The following is a 6929-nucleotide window of genomic DNA, read 5'->3' as shown; positions in this document are numbered from 1 at the left end:
AGACTGTTTATTATCCTTTGTCTTTGGGTTATTTCAGACCACTGGGAAGGTGGGGGGGAGGGTAGTGGAAATGACAAGTATATGGTATGAATTAACCTCTCTTAAGCCTCTATTTCCTTGCCTGTCAAGGAGGGGTGGCAATAAAAGTACCCACCTTGCAGAGCTGGTGTGAAGGGTAAGAGCCAGATGATAAAAACACCTGTGACAGAACCTGTCAAGGCAGAGTCAAGACAGAACTCCTTAAATGGTTACTATTTCGACCACGTAAAAGGCACACAGTCATGTGGACGTTGAGACTTTGTTAACTCAGTGTGGTCTGTGGACAAGCAGCACCAACAGCAAGGCCCCGGCAGCTGGTTAGAAATGCAATCTCTCAGCCCTGCCCTAACCTGCCCAGTCAGAAGTTGCATTTTCACAAGCTCCCCAGGTGACTTTGTGCACATTACAGTTTGAGAATCATCGAATTAAGGGACCTTGATTTTACCTCTGAATCTGGTGGATTTGATGGCATTTCTCCTGGCAACCGACAGAGTAATGAGTCTGTCAATCAAATCTGGGCAATATTTACCTAACACGGCTGCCCCTGGGCCAGTCTGGCTCTGCTGGTGGTGGCGCTGGCCAGCCTGCCGCTTGCCCCGCTCACCTGCCTCCTGCGGTCACCTGTGCGGTGGCCAAGGCTCCGGGGAGATGAGGGCTCCTTGTTTACTGGGCAAGCACAGATAAGGTTTCTCACAGCCCCACCTGAGTGCTAGTGCCAAGGTAAACTTGCTCTCCAGAATTGCTCCCTGACTGGAAAATGTGTCAGTCTATTTACTTCTCACTCCCACTGGAAAAAAGGTTGGGGGGGGGCAGGGAGTGGTTGGCCATGATATCATTCTTTCCACGGAACTTCTCAAAGGCATTGCATTTCACGGTGACTTCCAGGCACCGTGTGCGTTTTGCTGCACAGTGCGGAACAGAACTGGCCAGGAAGTTTCTCTTCCTTCTCCAAAGCTCTCTGCCCCCTTGCCCCCCACACCTCTCTCTGGGGTTTTGACTTACCCTTGGGTTTTGCAGGCAGCCCTGGAAAGGAACCTAGAAGCCAAGAGGTGGGTGAGAGAGTTTTCCTGGCCTTTCTTGCAGAGGTGACCTGCACCTGGGGACACAGTTGCTGGCTGGTGTGGATGGAGGGCAGGTGCTTGCTTAAAGGGGCAGGAAAAGAACTCCCTGGGAGCAAAGGCTGCTGCTCTCAGACACATCAGAGAATTGGAAATGAAGAGCGAAACAATTTTTCTACAAGCCACACAAACGGTCAGCAACGGTTGGCGGCCACTGCATTCATCACAATTCTTTTTTTTCATCACAATTCTTATTTACACTTCTCTAGATAAGAGCTGAGATTTTCTAATTGGGTCTCTGGTTCCCACAAGCCACTGAGAGATGCTGTAGGCTAGCACACAGCGCTGGAGGCCATCTGGACTCAGGCAAGGGGAAGGGAACCCATCATTCATTCCCCTTATCAAGGTCTCCTGAAGATCAACATTGCTTCCATCCCAGGTCAGAGGTACTTATTAAGAAAATACAAGTGGGGCAACTGAGTGGCTCAGTTGGTTAAGTGTCTACCTTTGGTTCAGGTCATGATCCAGGGTGCTGGGATGGAGCCCCACATCAGGCTCCCTGCTCTGTGGGGAGTTGGCTTCTCCCTCTGCCTCTGCCACCTCCTCCTGCTCATGCTCCATTTCTCAGTCTCTCTCTCTCAAATAAATAAGTAAAATCTTAAAAAAGAAAAAGGAACTAAGAATTAATAAAATAAGAGCAGGGCCTTGCACAGACCAGTAAAGATAATGTGCTATGGACTGAGAAATATGATTCATCCAGTCCAGATTAAGAACTTGAAAAATTTTATTTGTAATTGTTTCAGATTTCACAAATATTACATAATTTTACAGATTTTATTTGTAATTTTTCAATATGTAGATAAAGTCAGAGACTAACAATACAGGAAACCCCCGTAGACCAACTTCCTGGCTGTATCAGTCAGGAAAAGACTTGGTTGTGCTGTGCTAACAAACATCCCAAATCTCAGTGGCTGAGAGCAACAAAGGTTCGTCTTACCAATCCACCCATCCTCCATGGGCTGCTTGGAGACATGGTGTCTGCTCGGGGACCAAGGAAGTGAGAAGATTTGACTCTGTGCTGCCATGTTGGACAAAATTTTTGTGCACTGGTTCATGAGGCCAGAAATAGAAGTCACTTCCACTCCAGTTCATTGGCCAAAGTCAGTCTCAAGGCCACCCCTAACTTCAGAGTGGATGGGAAATGCAGTCCTACCATGGGCCTGGAAGGCAGAGAGCCAGATATACTCGGTTGGTGGGCAGCGCTAATGATGGCCACATCAGCTTTAGCAAATATTAGCATATTGCCTTATTTGCTTCAGGTCTGTCTACTTCAAAGAAAGTAAATATTAGAGATACAATGGAGTTCCCCTCTGTACTCCTCTCCAGCCCGTCTCCTCCCTCATTTCCCAGAGCTAAACATTGTTTTGAATTCAGTGTTAGTCATCCTCATGTGTGTTTTTATATTTTTTACTATTTTTATTGCATTTTTAAATGTTTCCATAAACATTAAAAAGTAGTACTTATTATGCCCTGAAAGCTATGAAGCTACATATGTGTGTGTATGTATATATATATATATCCTTATTTTCTGCAATATTCATTTCTCCCTTGGCATTACAATTGTGAGATTTTTATCTATGTTGACACATGCTGTCCTGCACTCCACTAAATAACTATAATAAGATTTAGTTATCCATTTTCTTGTTGATGGACATTTAGGTTGTTTCCAAGCAATAGCAAATATCTTAATACACGTCTAGATGCCTAGGAGTAGAACTTCTGGACATGACCACCTAACAACTTTACTAGTTATTGCCATATTGCTCTCCAAAGTACTTGTACCAACTTACAATCCCACTAGCAGGGAGTGAGTTTCCATGATTTAACAGCTCTGCCAACACTTGGCACTGGCTGACATAAATTTTTGGTGATCTTGTAGGTGTGAATAATATTTTATTGTTTTGATTTGTATTTCTTTGATTAATAGGGGAAGCAAGCATCTTTTTGTATTTCTATTGACCTTCTGGGATTCCTCTTCTACAAATTGGTAGTTTATATTCTTTGCTGATTTCTTCCCAAGTGCTATTTATCTCTTTCTAATTCTTTTGAGAGATTTCCTTACATGTTACACTCATTGCAAGTGCCTTCTCTCAGGCTATGGCTTGTTTTTCACTTTGTTATAATGGCCTTTTGTTATGAAGAAATTAATTTCAATAAAGTCAAAATTATTGATTTTTTATGTTCTCTCTTTTGTTCATTTGCTTTCTTGAAGAGAAATTGTTCTTAAGGTCTTGAAGAATTTTTCTGTATTTTCACCTTATGCTTAAAAGGTCTGCTTTTTGTCTTTAGTTCTTTAAGCTACATAAGGTTGATCAAAGTAAGAAATCTAATTTCGTATTTTCCATATGGATAAAAGCTGTTCCTAGGACTCATTTATTAAATAGACCACCCTTCCCACATGGATTTGTAACGTCATCTCTGCCTGGTATTGTTTCCAAACATGGGTGGGCCAGTGGCTAGGCTTTCTGTTCGGTTCCAAGGTTTATCCTTTTGCCCAAAGTCTGTTGTCTTCATTACAAAATATTTTGATAATAAATCTTGATATCTGGTAAGGCAAGTTCTTCCACGTTCTACTTTTTCAAAATTGCTTCTCAGTTATTCTTGGCTCTTTGCTCTTCCAAATCCATTTTGAGAAATCAATTTCTTCCAAATCAGATTGTCTAGTTCCAAACAAAACAAAACAAAACAAAACACCCTGTTAGACTTCAAATAAAATTCTATTGATGAATTTGACAACTTTATGATTTTGAGCGTTCCTATTCATATTCTTTTGTATGGCATGTGCTTATAATTTTGTAGCCCTCAATAGACTCTCATTTCCTTCTCTGCTCCCCTCTCCTTCCCTTCTGACCTTGACTCAAACTTTGCTTACATCCTGTTTCTTATTATAGCTTCAGTATCTTTACTTCCAGTACTCACCTATTTCAAAGGTCTCCTAATTCTTCTCTTTTCAGTGTGTAACAGGTAAAATCCAGACACACATTATAATGATAAGGAGGTAAAAGAAGGGGTTCTCATAGTCTCTGGGGAGGAGATATGATGGCATAATTACATATGAAGGAGTGTACAATAATCTTTTCTGAGCTTCAGGAGGTAGCATGGGTAGTAGTTAAAAGGCCAGACTGCTAAGTTTGAATCCTAACTCTATCATTTACTGACTCTAGTCTTGGGCAAATTACTTAGTATCTCTATGCCTCAGTTCTCCCTTCTATAATGTAGGGGTAAAAATATGAATTATCTCATAATATTATTATGAGAAATAAACAAGTTAATGTATTTAAAGTTGGGACAGTGCCTATACTGTGTGTTATCTATTATTGTCCTTACTAAGGATTTCCAAAGCACATTGGGAATACGGCCAGTTTGAATGTTCCAACTAGACAATGTCAGAGTAACTCATTAAGCTTAACAGGGAACAAAGAAGTTGCTGGTTAACATTGTCTCTTTTTAGTAAATAGAAGGGCACCATCCACATAATTGAAGGTTTAATCATTAGTGATCCTCAGTGGTGCTAGTTTACTGTTAACTATGTCATAAATTTCACAGTATCAATGAGTGTAGAGTTGGATGGTGCCCAAGATAATCCAATTCAATTTCCCACCTCATACTTGAAGGCTTTAAAATAAAGCTATACCAGAGTCAGACTTATGAAAGATCAGAAAAGCAAGAATATTGAAAGGACATCAAAACTATTTTAAAAATAAAAAAAGAGGAGATGATAGAAAATCACATGAATTGATAAAGGTTTCAAAGGTTGCTTGAAGTGGCCATTAAGAGAAGCCAAAAGTGAAAGGGTGTTTTCTAGGAGCTGATAGCCTAGGTCTAGGAGAAAGAGTCTTATCCAGAAAAATGTCTGGATACAAATACTCCAATTGAGTATACTCCAATACCCTTGGAGTATTTGTCAAGATTCAAATTACTGCCTATGTGGACTATTTGAGGGTTTGGAAGATGTCCTTCCCCCTCCCTGCCACCAGGCTGCCATGGCCCCTGACATTTCTTACCACTGGTACCATCTTTGGGTTAAGACTCTGGGTGCCCTTTCTCTCTCTCTCTCTCTCAAAAAAAAAAAAAAAAAAGGCCAGTAGGTGAAAAGGTGCAACATCCCTAGATATCCCCATCTAAGGATACGGATATCCCTATCAACATCCCTAGATAGGGCAATTAAAATCAAAACCACAATGAGTTATCAGCTCACACCTGTTCGAATGTCCATGATCAACAAGACAACCAGCATTGGTGAGGATAAGGAGAAAGATATCTATATCTATATCTATATCTATATCTATATCTATATCTATCTATATCTATCTATCTATCTATCTCTATATCTATCTATCTATCTATCTATATGTATATATATATATATAGAGAGAGAGAGAGAGAGAGGAGTATATATATTGAGGAGTAAACCTATATCAGCTAAGAGATCCTTAGATTGAATTCCTCAGCATAGGCCTAGCAGAGAGCAAGTTCATAAGGTACAGATGTAGTGAAGGAAGTTCTGCTGGGTAGAGGGGAAGGGAAATGCTTACGAGTGTGGGGCCCTCTTTTAGCAGAGGAGACCAGAATGGGAACTCAATGAAACCAAAGGAGAGGAGGGTGGGGAGATGGAGTAGGGAAATACAGTATAAAGTATTTGGCTGAGCATGTGGGAGGGGAGAGTGAAGCATGGGCAGAATCACCAGCCTGGACATGCTGCTCTGGATAGAAGCTGGCTATGGCTCTCAGAAGTTTCTTCCCAATTACCTGGAGAGCCGCAGTCCTGTGGGGTGTCTTGACCACAGACTTCCCTCTGAGGAGGCGGGATTTAAATCAAGGAATCCACATCACCATGGGGGAATCTCCCTTCAGAACTCAGATGCAAGAGCTAGAGATTCTTAGGTGCATTGTGATGTGTCCCTGATGATAGTCGCACCTTGTTATGTGCAGTTCTTCACACTTACAGAGCCCCTAAACATCTCTTTTGCTGCTCTTTATACCCTTACCAGTTGAACAAGGCAATGTCATTATCCACAAGTTATTGAAGAGAAAACTGAGGGTCAAAGAGCAGGACAACTTGTCAGAGGTCACACAGCTGGACAGGAAAAAGTCAGGCCAGCTTCACTTCTGAATCCCCACTACTGTCAGAATAGAGCTAGAGGCCAAAACTGGCTGAGGATATGGCAGGCATTATCTCAAGAGCATTGCTGGGCTAGGCTGGCTGCCCCAGGTGCTTATTCCCACAGGGAGTGATCTGCCAAAGAGTGGGCTGCCACCCTGATAGAGGTTGTGCTTCTGGGTGTGGGCACACAGTATTGTCATGAATCTTGGTTGCCATCCTGGCCCTAGAGCACCACATGCCCTGGCTCTGTGGCCTTTCTCAGTCCCCCATTCTTTTAGTTCATTCATTCACTCATTCACACAGTGGGCACTGATGCAGTAGGAATACAGACAGAAAATCTTCAAATCATTGCCTTTCAGAGTGTGGTGGAGGGAGGTAGTACCTAAATAGACAAGGGCAACAAAATGTTGAATCTCTTTTCAGAGAGGGTGGGCAGTGAAGTGATTAGGATCACAGATTTTGGAGCCAGAATGGGAAAATAAATTATGGAGATAGGATATATTTGAAGGTATAATGACTGAGAATTTCTTAGAAATAAAGAAAATATAAAACTTCAGATTGAAAGTACATAGTGTTAAACAAGATACATAAAAAGAAACACACCTAGATACATTGTAATGAAATTTAAGAACATTCATGACAGAAAATTCTCATCTATAAAGAAAAAG

The 6929-nt window shown here is 41.5% G+C and overlaps 1 long non-coding RNA gene across 3 annotated transcripts; it reads right to left on the bottom strand.

Annotated features, from left to right (window-relative positions):
* Positions 1-1941: 1941 nt before the first annotated feature.
* Positions 1942-6060, bottom strand: LOC102155723. Of its 3 annotated transcripts, none has more exons than XR_005371845.1 (3): positions 5907-6060; positions 2948-3817; positions 1942-2425 (listed from the first exon to the last, which is right to left on the bottom strand). It is a non-coding gene; the product is annotated as an uncharacterized LOC102155723 (long non-coding RNA). The 3 variants fall into 3 exon arrangements; XR_005371846.1 differs by having other exon boundaries at positions 1943-2317; XR_005371847.1 differs by having other exon boundaries at positions 1945-2317; positions 3118-3817.
* Between the last annotated feature and the right edge of the window lie 869 nt (positions 6061-6929).

Source organism: Canis lupus, chromosome 17, assembly GCF_011100685.1.
Source record: "Canis lupus familiaris isolate Mischka breed German Shepherd chromosome 17, alternate assembly UU_Cfam_GSD_1.0, whole genome shotgun sequence".
In the NCBI taxonomy this organism is placed as follows: Eukaryota; Metazoa; Chordata; class Mammalia; order Carnivora; family Canidae; genus Canis; species Canis lupus.
Note: the sequence above shows the minus strand (reverse complement) of the source record. Positions and strands in the feature narration are given on the sequence as shown.